Source organism: Planococcus citri, chromosome 4 (genome assembly GCF_950023065.1).
Source record: "Planococcus citri chromosome 4, ihPlaCitr1.1, whole genome shotgun sequence".
Lineage (NCBI taxonomy): Eukaryota > Metazoa > Arthropoda > Insecta > Hemiptera > Pseudococcidae > Planococcus > Planococcus citri.
The window spans coordinates 36,486,251-36,502,079 of NC_088680.1; the positions used below are offsets into that span (position 1 = coordinate 36,486,251).

The following is a 15,829-nucleotide window of genomic DNA, read 5'->3' on the forward strand; positions in this document are numbered from 1 at the left end:
AAAAATCAAAATCTCTCATCATTTTTTTTCGCGATCCACCCCAATCAATACCATAGTATGTTTTTGATTTCACCTCTCCCCCTCCCTTCATTTGGGAGATTGCTGGAGATCGTGAACCTTTCAAGGTCATGTGGATTTTAAAACTTTTTATGCATATTTACCTAATTACGAATCTGATATTAAATATGAGTGAATAGTCAACGTATGGGTCCGAAGGTGCTACATACGTATGACGTACTTGCATTAAAATTACCATATAGTATTATTATTATTATTTTACGACGCTATTGCACGAATGTGTGTATACGATGACGATGGCAGTTTCACACAAAATTGCTCGAGATGCAGTGCTGTTGTGAAATGGTATGATTACCGTCGTAAAATCTTACGATTTAATAAGATTTAAGCATCCAGTTTATCCAATTACGTAATACGATACGATGTGAAATTTTGAAAGCTTCGTATGCGAAAAGTCGTGAAAATTAAGTTCATTTTATACGACGACTACATTTTTGGAAATAAAAAGACTTTTAGAGGTAATTTTTCTTCAAACTTTTCGCTGAAAGAATTTTTATTCAAGATCGAGGACATATTTTTTCAATTTTCTGGGCGATAATTTTTCGTAAAAAGAAAACGGAGGGGTGTGATTTGCAAGATCTTCATCTATGCTGATCCATCAGATTCTGGGCCATTGATGAATTTTGAGTAGGTAGGTGCCTACTCCATTGTGTTGGAATATTTTCTGAAAACTTTCTCACGTCATTTTGAAATTCGATACGAGTGAAAATTTGCTACAGAGTTCAAATTTTTTAAAAAACAGTACGAAAATCTCAAAAAATGAATTCTGTTTTTATCGATCTACCTATTTGTTGAGTGCATTTTTGGAAAATTCGAGCAATTACAGGGTCTACAATGTTCCATGCTCTTGTTGAAGAAAATGATCGAAATCAATGAATGAGCGATCGAGATTTTTTTTTAGTTGACAAGCAGAAAACGTTTGGAAAGTTAAACTCTTGAAAAAACAAATGTGATTACCTTTTTAGCCTTCAAAATCAGTATGAAAAGGTTGAGGATGTCATATTATACATAAATCTACTTTGGTAAATAAAAAGAATACCGAAACACGAAAAAATCGTTGTTTCTTGTCCTCTAGTCACCTTTCTATTACACCCCTCATAAAAGTTTTAGAGCAATATTGTGAGGCATAGGTCATGTTTCTGTCTGCACAATGAAAATTTTGAAATTTGATGCTTATAAAGAGCATACTACTCTTGTCACCTGAATTGAATTTTGACCTGGAGATGTTGTTTCTTTGAACTTTGGTGAATGCTTGAGAATGAAAATAGCTTATAATGTACTTAGTATCCATGTAAATTAAACACCACCTGCCTGCAAACTTTAGAATACTTCCAACCCATCGTCGAATCGCGAATTAATCATACCAGAATTTAAACTCAATTTAAGGAAGTGAACCGGAACACAAAACATAAAACGGAAAAGAAACATTAAGAAAATGACCTTCCGCCAGAAATATTAAAGCTACCGCGATACAACTTCCAAAAAAAAAAAATTGTAAAAGTTCGCTTAAAGTTGAAAAATTAAAAAAAAAACAAAGCGATATACCGGAGTGAGCTTCTTTTCATTTTTTATTTATAAGAAAAATTATGAAGTCGAGAAAAGAGAAAAAAAGTTAATTAAAACTAAAAACTCAGGTACGTTTAAGAATAAAATCGCACGCTAGGAAGCCAGCGATTGTTTCACCTCCTGGAGTGTGCGTCTGTATAGACGCACCTTCAATATTCTGTATAGTACGAGTACGATATACATAATATTATTTGGATTCGGATTCACTCTTGTGCGTACATTGACTAACCAGTAGTAGTAGAATCTACCTCCGAGTTGAACCCTTTCATACCCATTCTACGAGTACGACTACTTTCATTCAGTGTATAAAGTGGTGCCGGTAGGAGAAGTTGTTCGCGCGTTTTGTTCGATTTTTCACGTGTGTTTCGTCGACGTATTTTATACGATAAGATTGTTATTTTTTGTGTTTTGATCGAATTTTTTCTATATTTTTGTGTTTCGGAGTTTTTTTCGTGAATTTAAAATTTAAAAAAAAAATTGGAAAATTTTCCTATGATTTTGTAAATTATTTTTTTATTGAAAAAGAATTTTATTGCAGTGACGTGTACGTGGATGAAAATTTCAAATTTTAAATATACGAGTAAGTCGTCGTTTTATCTGACACATTTTTTTTTTTTTTTTTTTAAATTCTGTATGTTTCTTAATTAAGAATTATGTACTTCTGAATGATATTTTTCTACGTCATTCCAATACTTACCTGAATTTTCTCGGATACTTATTGTTAAGAAATTTTCCCTAAAAGTTGAAAAATTTACTTAATGAGTTTTGGCAATTATTTTTATATAATTTCAAAGTCAAATAGTAAAAAAATATTATTTTTTTTTGAAATAGATGAAATTATTGAATCAAATTAGAAAATATTGCTCCCCATTTTAAATTTTTTATGAAAATAAACACCTGTTTTTTTGGATTGCTGAATTTTTATATGAATTGATGTAAAATTCGAGTGGAAAATGGTTTTTCCAATATAATAAAATTGGATTAAAAGATTGAATTTTGAGAGAAAAAAATAAATATATAAAATATTTAATTTTTTTGTGAAATGCAGTTGAGAGTTGATAATTATAAAATAATGTAATGTACGTGGGTAAATAATTACCTATTACGATAAAATGTTCAACATTTTTCTCTTGAATGAATATGATCGTTTAAATATAATAGAAACAGGTGATTTTTTTTTCTCGCATTTTTCCATTTTTCAATTAACACCCTGCGCTACATTTCATCAACAAATAAATAATTGAAATTATGCAGGTGAGAAAATAAATCGATGTTAATAAAGTTTTACAATTCTACTTCGAAATACCGGTAGAAAATTAATAACTTTTCAAAACTGAACTACGAGTTGAATCAAAATTTTAATTTCCTTCATATTTCATTGAAAAAAAATCATTACACACAGTAGAAATAATGAACAATAGGTACGTAAATAAATGATTTAAATTAAATAAACGTTTTAGCAATTGGATTGCCCTTCGATCAAAAAATACTTCCCTATAATAATAATAATCCGATGCGACGTAATTTTCAACATTTCATCATTAAAATAATTGTAGAAACAATACCACTCAGTAACTCGAAAGCTATTCTTGAAATTTTTTCACTGAGCTGGACGTTGAAAAAAATTTAACGAAAGGTACGTAATTTTCACTTGATTTATAAGTATTATTTTTTTCCAATTAAATAAGTATTAAACTCTTGGTTGAATTTTTTCCACCTTTTCGAATAATAGTACGAGATAAATTTCACGCAAAATGAAAAACATCACTGAATTTTTTTCGTTTTGAATTCAAACTATTATGAAATTTGATAGAAATTATACTTTACGATATCGTTGATCTATAATTTTTGAAATTATATAACAAGGTCGCCGATGTAATTGTACATTAAAAGTAGAATTCGTGTGTTAAAACCTTCATTTATTTGGTTGTAAATTCTCGACGTACCGTAATTGGCATAAGTATATAAAACAGTACATATAGAGTTGTGTTTTGACGAAGTAGGTAATAGTTTTAATTACGTCAAAATTAAAATTTGAACGAATTTTTTTATGAAGAAACCTTTACAAAAAGAAATTAAAAAACGAACTAAATCTTTTTTTAATCACGCAACTGAAGAAATAAAATGCAACGGGGGAGAGACTGAAATAAGAGGAAGATGCTGCAGCTTGAAAATTATCTTAGTTTTTAGCTTCGAGATGAAATTTTAACACCCTTTAATGAATCTACAGTTGGTGTGAAAAAACTCGTGAAGTCAGATTTTCTTTAGATAAGAGAGTTAATACAAGGGGAGGGGGTGCGACGAAAAATTAGTATCGTTTTTGGTCTCCGCGAGACATTTTCATCCGCATGATGGGTCTCACAAGTGGTTTTGAAAAAAAAATCGTGAAGTCTGGCTTTGAACGGTTAAATCAGCAGGAAGTGCTGCGACATAAAAACTGTTGCCATTTTTAGTCTCAGTACGAAATTCTAACCGACTTCGATGGATCACGAGGTTAGTTTTGAAAAAATTTATTCAATATTGCTACGAGTTTCACACAGTATGTATAGGTAAGCATTTCTTTCAATTTCAAGAAAAAAAAATTAAAAATATTGCACGAAAAAATATAATGAGGATCATTCTATAGGGCCCTTCTCTTCGCCCTTCAGAATCGTCCATCAGATTATCCACTGAAATCTATACACAGGAAATTTGTAAATTACCAGCAATTTTTTACAATTTCTTTAGAGCGAGAAGGGGTGGGGGAAACATTTTGGATTTTAGATATTCGCCGATCATAGCATCGCGTTTCAACGAATATCACGACCAAAAACATTTCCCAATTATTTTGTTCTTGTATCACTAGTTTATCGGTGTTTTTTTTTGTCCCACCATACGAGCAAATGAGTAGTGTACATTGCAAAACAACTCGTACGTTAAAGTAAATGAAGAAAAATAGGAAAAACATACGCTTGTAACTTCGAGTGGATTACACGAAATGAATCATTTCTCGGTAGAATTACAATAATTCATTGCTCACCGTGAACTAATCACTTTTATATACGCATAGTGTAGGTCTAGATAACCATTTTAACTTTATAACTGAGGTTAAGCAACCGGTTTTTTAGAAAAAAATTAAGATAATCGTTGTTATTTCTACAATTCTTCATTGTTATTCTTTTTGGTTCCAATCGAGTAAATTGTAAACGCGGTATAATAAGCTGATAACGGTTTCCCATAAGTCCGAACAGAGACTCGTATTTGTACCTATGTAGCATTACCTACCTATAAATGCTTTTAATGGTACCAAAAGTGGTTTTCTCACTTTTTAGAAGTCGCGTGTTTGTAAACTGAACTCGGAATGGATACATGTAATGTACATTTCGTTGTTAAGGGGATGTATTTTCACATGATGGAGATAGGTATTGTGATATAGGTATGTTTAGGATACAGAAAAGATCATAAATAGGTGAATATGTGACGTTTCAAAGTGCACAGGTTCGAACTGAGCTCAGAAATAATTGGATAGTGAAGATGGTTAATAATTGAAATAAATTTTGGTCCAGAAATAAATGAGTATTTGAATAAAGTATAGGCTTTACTTACAATCATTTGACAGTATTTCATCAGTCTTACTGAAAACAATACCATTTCGTGTGAGACACAAAATGTATTGCTCTGGAGGGGGGGGGGGGGGGGATTGCTGACTTTTTGCCTAAGTAACGTGTTTTGAAAAATTCTCTGACTGTTGTACGCATTCTTTTCTCGAAGATGGATTATAAAGAGGAAGAAAATTAACAAAACAGAAGAGATTGATGAACCGACAGGTGGAGAATGATGAGTTTGAAACTCCATAATTCATGGAATACTTAAATTAACGAACAAAACCTTTCAAGTCACGCTAAATTTTAGCAAAAAACAAAAACAAAAAAAGAGACGATTAAGTGCTGAAATGACAATACTGATGTGAAGGAGGAGAAGAAGTGGATACTGAACTTTTTTTTACACTCTGTGAACTTATAATCTTGAAAATTTTCCAGCAGTTTCTAGAATAGTAAATTTTTTCCCAGCTAAGTAATCTCACAATGTAAAAATCAGTAACAAACCTGATTTCGACATATTTGTGGGGGGGGGGGGGGTGACTGGTAATGCTGCTCGAAAAAAATAAATATGTAATACTCCGAAATGTCTTGCCATATAGTGAAATTTGAAAATTAGAAAGATGAGAAAAAAATAGATAAAGTTCAATTCGTTCAAATAAGTATACGAGTGCAGCTGAAATTTCCCCCTACACCCGGAATACAGGACGTCTTCTTGGTGAAATATCTAGTTCAGAATTTCTAAAGCGATTATAAATCCACGTATCAAGAGGATAAGTTGAACGAAAAAAAAAATATTCTCCTTATATAGTTTGAAAAAGTTTTTAGACGTAAAGCTGTTTTTCAGATTTACAACTTTTGTACACAGTGTAGATATAGTTTATGTAATACCAACTCGTAGTATGATGTACGAGTAGGTACGTTAAGCGATATGATTTTTATTCAAAAACTTGTTCGATGAAGTCTTTACTCGATACGCTTCCTATACCTACTCCTACTGAGCTTCTTAGCGATCAAAAAGCTGCCTTAAATCAATAGTATTATACATTTAAGCGGTTGCTAAAGAGTGATTTCTTGAAAAATGAAGTTCATCTCATTACTTTATAGCTTACTAGGAAATTTTCACACCCTTTCAACGTTTCTTGAGCTGAAATTTGGCTGACTAAAAGATTACGAAACCCAGACCTCAGAACTACATTTTGAGCAGCTGAGGTTGATTTTTAGCGGATTTTTGAAAATAGTTGAAATAGCTCATTGGTTGATCAATTTTTTACAGAAGAGCAAAATATGTTATTAAGATGAAAATCTGAACCAGTGTCTACCCTGAAGACGACTCCCCGAACGATTTTCACCATTTTTAAGTTGATCTGAACTCTGAAGCTTCCAGCAGTCAACTCTTTTCTAGCTGTTTCAAATCACTTCAGAAGGCTTGGTAATCAACTTCGAATGCTGAAAATGTAATGCAGTCATAATTTCAACATATCGAAATAATTAGGACAGGTGAACCTCAATCTGTTGCGAAAATTGATTTTGGATTTTTTTCTTAAAAATTCGAAATTTGTAACTTGTAAAAAAATACACTTTTCAACTCGTCACCTCGGATTTGCGATTTACCTCCCTCAATCGATTCGGGATATCGAACTAACGACAAAATTCAAGTTTCAGCTGTCGAAGTTAATTACCACATCTTCTGAAGAAATTTGAAATTTCAGGAGAAAAGTCGATTTTTTCTGGAAGCTTCAAATCGACTCCAAAATGGTGGCAATCCATTCGAGGGGTGGATTTTAGTAACAGAAACCAATTTTCAGGTTCTTACCTCTATATTTCATTTCTTTCGGTAAAAATTAACATAATAGGATATCTTATCCATCATTTTCAAAAATTTACCAAAAATTGAAAAATAAACGTTGGCAGTTCAAAGTTTGGTCTTGGGGTCTGGGTGACATGATCTCTCAGAGAGCAAAATTTCTGCTCAATCGGAGTTAACGGGTTGTAAAGGTTCCCTTGAAAGAGGTTAAACAAGCAATTGGAAGGGGGTGTTCGAAAAATTTTGTTGAATGTTACAAATCTTTGTATCCAAGCTCGATATGAAATTTTAATGCTTTTCGACACTTTTTTCGCACTTTTAAAAAAGATCTAACATCGCGAAAAATATACAAAAAAAAAAAAAAAAAAATGCCACTCGTATACTAACGTGAATTTTAAACCGACCATACAACTTTCCACCCTCTTAATATATTCGCTCAAAAAAAAGTTGAGCATGTTTTAAAACTAGTATGGAGAACAAGCGCAAGAATAATACCCTAGACATTTTCAGTGTAGAACTACGCTTTTCACAAAATTATTTGTCGACATCTCCGTCATCGTCGTGTGTATTGCGCAATTAATGAACCCCAAAGTAGTATAAAGACGTGACAGAGTTAATTTTGCTACGTAAGTGTAAGCAGCAGACTAATATAAGTATCGTTTTAAGGTAAACTTTACACACCAGGACGAGCGACGACTTCGGTGTGAAACCCTTCTCGAAAATAATTTCAAATTACGTAACCGTAACATAGACTCGAATCGAAAGGCAAACTGTACCTTGAGGAAATAAAGGATATATTTAGGTTGCTGAAGAATCGTATTCGTTATTTTTTTCCAATCGAGTTAATGCAGTTAGCAGGTTTCAGAAAAAAATTGGCTTCGAGCGAGCTCTCGTATATAATAAGTTCATTAAATTAATTATCGAAGACTAATTTACTGTTTGAGTAAATTAAATAGATGATGGTAATTTTTACTCGAGCTTTTTCGATATATGGAAAGCTAGAAAAAGCTTCTTTATTCAATACCTACTCTAATGAACCTTTCAACCTACCTCATCTACATATTTCTATAAAAGTTTCATGAAAAAATTGTAACAGGATGAGTGAAGTGTAGTGATACGAATTCTAGTTCATGAGGGTCTTCGATAAATTTCTCTCGGTGAATAAATTAATTTCAAATTTCATCTTGCTCTCGGGAGGGAACAAAAGAAGTGATTTTTGCGTGAAATTGACAAATTTTCGATGTACAAAAAAAGGTAATGTAATGGCCAGAGTTCCAGAGAAAAATTGGATTTGAATTGGCAGTCATGAATCATAAGAAACTGTGCTTGAATTAATCGAAAGGATCACGATCATTCAGGACTTTTATGGAATCAAATAATTCAAAAATACACCAAGATGTCCCAAAATCATCGCTGAATTAATTCATAACATCTAAAATACGAGCTATACTAAAACCAAATTTTCAAACGTTCAGTGCGACACCCTATATACCTTGCAATATCTCAAATGCATTGTATTGTGTACATTGTGCTCGTGTTTTCACTAAAATTTCACGTCCTCCAAATGACCTTCATAAAAGTTGAAAATTTAACATAGCCGCCAAATTATCCTCGAGCGATGCTTTTGTAGCCAAATGAGAAAAATTCTCAAAGGTACGAGGTTTGATCTCGGTTATTATATAAATACAGCTTTTGTACACCGACAACATCGGGCATCGTCGCCTTATCAAAGGCGCATTTAAAATGTATTCCACGAGCACGCTGCTGAGACTCTGAGAGTTCATCGAGCAGCTCGAATTCTTTATATCTATACGATACAAAGATACCTTATAGTTCTTAAACACGACGACGACCAGTGGAAAATATCATCAACTGAATCGAGACAGGTGCAACAGCATAGATTTTTGGTAATTTATTACGCTAATATATTCACTCGGGGTGCACCTTTTTAAATTGGCGAATTTCAATATACCCCCCACATACGTACGTTTCCGAATTCAAAATTCGATCCCTCCTCTACCGCAGTGGGCTGCCTGTTCGGTATTCGTCGTTATTTGATATCTCGGCGTGATTCATCATACACCCTGAGCTTCTTCGTTCGATACACAGCTCGTCTCATATCGCGACCGAAGACGTCGTTCTTAGCACGATTTTTTTCGCGTTCGCGATAAAATCACAGAAACCCACATCCGAAACACTCGGAAACCTATTGTATCGCCCAAAGAAGACGTCCTATAGGTATTTCTATTGAAACTGTTACCCGAGCCAAGATGTATGTATGTATTCGATGCGCCGCCGAACTTGTTCGTAATCTTTAACAAAGACGAGCGAGCGTTACGATCGTGCCACAGAGATAAACATCTCTTCTCGAATCAATTGTTTCAAGTTGTAAAGCGACGTATGTTTCATGATGGTCAATAAATCGATTAATTTTTTTTCTCACAATGCAACCATCTCAAGTACTTACATACACACGAGGAGTGTAAAAAGGTAATCTCAATTAATCGAAGAGGTGTCGTACAAGGAGAAAGAGGGGAAAAGAGGTCGACAAACGATAAGTAAAAATTACTTCACGATAAGGGCTTGCTTATTAGTATTAGGAATGGTGTGAGTGCTCTTTGAGCATACTTTTTTGAAAGATGAATTGGGGTGAGGGGACAGTATGTGCATGCAAAAGGGGCGTCTAGGTTTCAAAAATACCTGGAGAAATTATTTCTCCATCTTTGAGCTATGTGCTTGATTTTAAAATTTCAAATTTAAAAAAAAAAAATCAATTTTTTCAAAAAATTAAATTTGCTTGGAACTTTTTTTTGAAAAATAGAAAAGATGACAATTTCCACCCCCCCCCCCCCATCCAACCTACAACCTATAGAACCATCTCTGTAACAACATGCTCTCTCCTGTATTTTTTTTACATTTTTTTTCAAAATTTAAAACGTTGTCAAATTTTAAATTTGACTGGGATTATTCTAGGATTTTTTAGTGCTGTTTTGAGCCCCTTAGAGTAACCTTGAAATTCACTATTCAACTGTTCTTTCAATTTTATGAGATGCAATTTGAGTTTAAAAACACTTCTATCCAATCATTTCGAGTATGAATGCTTCTCCTACCAGCCTAATTGCATCTAAAATGCAAAATATGGCACATTTTCAATATGGGACACCCTGTACGAACGCGTGCGATAAATAACTCGCACGAGCTTCAACGTCTCGTAGTTTCGTTAACGTATAGGTAAAGTGAAAACGTTTCGAATAGAAAACGCGAAGGAGGAGAAGAACAGCTCGTGTCAATCTCTGAATACCAATCATCATACAAATCAACCAAGCGTAGCATAATCTGGTCACTAAAGCTATACGAAGAAAAGAAGAAAAAAATCACGAATTTTTCGAATTACTCGTGCGATTCGACATTTGGACTGACTGATGCGACGTATACTCACACTTCACAGTCGTTAGAAGAAGTCGAGTCAGATATCGTAGTATTTTTCGTAGGCATGGATATACGTATCTTAGCACCACTCGAGTTTCGTGATCTTTGACATAGATCATAATTAAGTCGCATGAAATCGCGTAAATGTGTCTTGTATCTATTTCTACCGATCATCGTGCTTAGACTAACTAGTGAGACTTTCGCAGAAAAAAAAATACTACACCATAAGTAGGTACTATTTGAAAGGATTAATGTCCTCGTTTTCCACAGTCTGCTGAACGAGCACGTGCCCATCGAGCGTGATTTTTCTCCAATGTCAAAAACAAAGAGATGACATGACGTCTGACAAGTTGCTGCTAATTTTACTCTGAATCGAGTCAAATTAATTTGCTGGTAGGCAAAGCAGATTCAATAAAACATTACAAAAATTAAATTCTTAAAAAAAAATTCAAAAAAAAGGCCAAAAAGTACAAATTCGGTCATTTTTGAAAATTTTAAAAATTAATGAACGAAAAAAATCATTTACAAACAATATTGCTCAATCATTTAAAAAAATCTTGGAATATTGAAGAAAATGATGAAGGTCAAAAATTACCGATTTCAATCATGTAATTATCGATACAATGATCAATCCATGGAAAAATTGACTATTAGATATTCAATTTTTTGAACATCTGTATAAAAAAAGTGCAGATTGACTTTGTCATAAAATCATACTAAAAATGCTGAAAATCATTCGTCATATTAGAAGGTGGATATTTTGAAGACTTTCTCTTTTTTCGATTCCATTCCGAATTTTTTAATGAAAAAATAAAAAATCTCAGCACACATTCATTTCGGATTTGTTATGCATCTGAATAGAAAATGAGGCATGAGACTTCAATTTCAAATCTATGTAATCGACTCTCAAGCAGAAAAAAAACATCACGATTTAAAACTTTTTTTTCACAGCAGACTTCACACCCATTTCTGCTACTTACCCCAACCAAACTTCAAAAACACCCCCTTCCCCTTCTCTCTCCATTCAGATGAATCTGTATAGGTAAGCAAATTATTAAGGTAAAATGAAGATAGCACACAGGCGCTATGCACAAATTCCCGACGCCATCACTATTTCTCATTTCCAACGAAATTCCCTCATTTTACAACCTAACTAAAACATCGACCCGGAGCCACGAATAATATCCCTACAGCAATAATGTCGGTAACAACAAATTAGTAAAATTACACCTCGCACAACGCCAACGACGAGTTATGGTGTACTCGTATCTCGTACGGGCATATTTCGTTTGGGAAAAAAATTACTCTTACGTATAGCCTTTTACCATCTCTGGCATAGTGTCGTAATTCGACGAGGAAAATATGTAGGTACCTACTATACCTACCACGTACCACCGCAGCTCGGCGAGAAATTTATGAACGTGGTGTGGAGAGAGAGAGTCGCTCTTACCGCCATAAACGGTGTCCATTTTTCAGTATATAAATTTTGTACATATTTTTGTCATATTTTCGTAATTTTTCTCGCTACATGGTGCGCTGCGCGATGGTATCGTAAAATAGCAAGGTCCTGCAGAGGTACGAATAAAAAAAAAAAAGAAGAAAAGAAATATGCGAAATTATAAAGTCGGAGGGAAAAATTTACGATGAAATTTTTCTACATTTGTGTTTCACCTTCGAGCCATATTACGTATTTTCTCGTCATGGTTCAACTAATAAAGCTCACTGTCGAAGAGAAAAGATGAAAAAAATGTCGAACGGGAATACAATGAAGGGAAAATACTCGTATGAAGGACCTTCGGAGGATATGAAAAAAAAGAAAAATTCACGATTCGATAAATTACTGAGATTCAAAGTATAGCTTTTTTCACACATATCTTTCTTTTGAAAAAAAAAGTCAAAAATATCACCTCTCACTTCAAGTTCGAAAGCTCGCTTCCAAACTACAATGTAATTTATCACATCTTCGAAACGATTACAGTAAAAAGATCAGCTATAGTAAGTATTAGCGAAGACATACGACTAACTCGAGAAAAGACCCAACACTCATTCTGCAGCATGAAAAATATCGAGATTAAAAATAAGCGTAATTAGTAGCTGTTTATTTAACAATACGTCCATACATTAAAAAGCTCAGACATCTGGAGTGGTGGCGAGCACAATGCACTCGTGTAGTATATCAAAATACGTTAAATAACGATATGTTTCACTTCCAGGGGGTGAAGGGTGGGGAATTAAAAGACCAGCGAAGGGGACGGGGGACTCGACGCGTCGCCTTCGACTTGTTTTAAAAGCCCTCGAAAGCATTAAGCTCATTTCGTAATTAATTCTTAGCTACGAGATTACCAGAAGATAACAAGAGATTTAGAAAAGCGTACTGCACGCTGTTTTTAAAGCTTCGCCGTGCTACGTATTCTGCATACGTTTATGAGAACGATCCGCATAAATTGGCAGGGGTTGGGGGCAGGGATACCTTACGCGAAACACGAATTAAAATTCTCTATATGTAAGTTACCTGGGTTCGTCTCGTCGTTCTTTTTTTTTTTCGTCAAATTTTCCCAACTGACGCAGGAACTGGGTATGAATGTAAACGGATGAAATCGATTGAAGACAATTTGCAGCAATCTGGTTATTTCCACTAAGGCGAATATCTAAAAAAAAAAAAAAAACAACAATTTTTGAAGTATTATTTTTTAATTTCTATAGAAATCGAATAAAAATAAATTTCAAGATTTTGTTGAAATGGTGTGAAATTTGGTCAAATGGGTTTCAGGTGTTTCGAGTTTATTTGGATAAATTTTGAAGAATTTTTTGAAAAACTGGAATTTCCAAAATGTTACTCCAGAGGCTTCAGAACGACTTGAAGCCGCCTCCCATTGATCTGTGAGGATGAAAATGAGGAAAACACTGATTTTCAGCTTTTCAATTTCATTGGGCAAAGTTTCGTGGGAATTCGATCTTCAGAAATTTTCTGAAGGCTCAAGAACCGCTCATTACGGTCTGATATATCAACAGGGGAAGGTAGGTGAGGAGAGAGAGGGTGATCATGATCACAAACAGGTTTCAGATGTAATTTTAGGAAGAATTTTTCTGAAATTTCTGGCAAAAAAGCAAGACTTTTGAACAATTTTTGAAAAAAGGAGACGTGTTGGAATTTTTGAGAAAAAAAACGTCAATTTTCAGCAATTTCGTCACAAAAGCGAGAATTTTTCACAATTTTTGACGAAAAACATGGCTTTGCCAATTTTTGGAAAAAAGCAGGACTTATTGGAATTTTTGGCAAAAGGGTAATATTTTTTGCCAATTTTTGGCAAAAAAAAAAACGAGACTGAAAAATCAACAAGTTTTGGGAATCATTAACAAATAGATCACATTTTTTCGAAAAGTGTGACTTTTTTTTAGGATTCTTCAGGCAAAAGAACGACAATTTTTCGGAGCAAAAAATTCTAAAAAGCTAGCATTTTTCGCAACAAGCAAGACTATTGAACAATTTTTGAAAAGGTGTAAGACTTTTAGCTTGCTTTTTGGACATTTTTGCAAAAAATCGAAAATTTTTGACAATTATTGGCAGAAAGCGAGACTTTGGATATTCACCCAAAGTGGACGACATCTGGCGGATTTTCGCATAAATTCTGAAAATGGGATACTGTGCAAAATTGTGACCAGACATTTTCAAATTGTGAGTAGTTTTCAACTCAAATTTGCAATTAAATGATTCGAATTTGAGTAATTGAAAAAATGTATGGATGTCAGAACTCATTTGCAAACGTATTTTAAACAAAAATGAGAAAATAGTATATCAGCAAAAAGAATCGTTTGATGTCTTTGAGTAGAGAAAAAAATTGTTGGCCACTAAATTATTAATTTTTGCGATTTTTCAGACAATGATAACAGCGATCCAAGCGATTCTTGAATTCGCGAGTTTGCACCAAAAAAGTGACTTTATAATGTAAGTAACCAAAAGTTACTTTTAGCAAGTGAGTTATTTTTACTCGTTCTCTCGATTTTATGTAGATTCTTTTGAAAACAAAATTTTTCTGTTGATTTGGGTCACTTTCTCGTTAGTTTTTCAATGCACTTTCAATTTTAATAAATACCCCAATCTTTCTACTCTTCTCTCACACTCATTTCTTTTCATTTTTTTCTAGCAGAAATAAAACATTTTTCTTGATTAATCTAAATCAAAATCGATTCTCCAAAGACCTTGAAAAATTGGTCTTTCAATTCGATCGAATTTTTCATTCCCATTGATCGATTTATCGTCCGCATCAATAATTATTCCATTCGATCACGAATGCAATCGTTTCAATGCTGCTGTCGGACTCGATTCGCAACGTCTTCTCTTCACTCTCCCTGTACTGGGTTCCAGACTCACTAATCTAATTACCTAGAAAAAAAACCGAGCTAAAGAAGAGAGCCTCGTTTTTTCTTGTTACATTGTTCGTAATGTTTTACAGTCGGGTAAAATTGTATTTCACGGATTTTTGTTTATATGTATCACGAGAGGAGTCTGGTTTTCGGTAGTGATGCTGACTTGGTATTCGCAAGTTCTAAATATGTATTAGTTCGTGTATGCTCGCTGAATAATAAATAGGAATACGTACTATGAAACAAGTGTACTGTTCCCAAACCAGCTAACGTTAATATATTATGGCCACCGACGATATTCAGAATCGGCGGCGTCATTTTTGTCGTCGAACTCTTTGTAAGGCGCCAACTAGATCTCCCTTCATTATGAAAGAAGGGTTGAGGAAGACACATAATTTCTCCGCTCGATGCCATGGATTATTATGTCTATAATCGTGTAGATAACGAGAAAAACATCGAAAATTCATACTAATAAGAGAAAATGAAACGAGAAGAAGCAAGGGTTAAATTAATATGCATGATAAAAACACGTATGATTTCTCTTCGAAATAATATTACGTATACCTACCTAGTTTTTCGTCTTTCTGGATAAATATACGCGTATTATGTTTGACCTTTGAACGTCTGCGAGCAGATAGGCCTCCCTTTATTAGAATTACAATCATATTAGCAAGTCGTCCCACAAGAACTGAGCAGATTTTATGAATTCATATTTTGCCAGGTATATAGGTAAACGAATTCTACACGCGAGGAGACATTATAATAGGTTCGAATATTTCTGGTCTTTTTTTCCTCTCCATCGAAAGGATCGAATTACCAAGAGAGGGATTACTCGTTAGCATATCTATATTTTGGCCGAATGGGTATACAATAATCGAACTGGCTGATTTTATTTCCGGTATGATAAACAGAATATCATCTCGGTCGACGATTTCACAACGACGACGAGAAGAGCGAACTTAATATCTCTGGAGACGAGAGTGATCGATGATCGTGTTTGTGAATT

The 15,829-nt window shown here is 33.8% G+C and overlaps 1 protein-coding gene across 3 annotated transcripts in view; it reads left to right on the top strand.

Annotated features, from left to right (window-relative positions):
• The first annotated feature begins 1,853 nt into the window (after nucleotides 1-1,853).
• alpha-Man-IIb (alpha-Mannosidase class II b) overlaps nucleotides 1,854-15,829 on the top strand; it is a 208,225-nt gene continuing 194,249 nt past the window's right edge. Inside the window, exon 1 of one of the 3 annotated variants that reach the window (XM_065363262.1) lies at nucleotides 1,854-2,224. The gene's annotated coding sequence lies outside the window, so the exon portion shown is untranslated. Of the gene's footprint in view, nucleotides 2,225-3,188; nucleotides 3,281-14,385; nucleotides 14,405-15,829 lie in introns of those variants that run through there. The other 2 variants (XM_065363263.1, XM_065363264.1) reach the window with 2 other exon arrangements.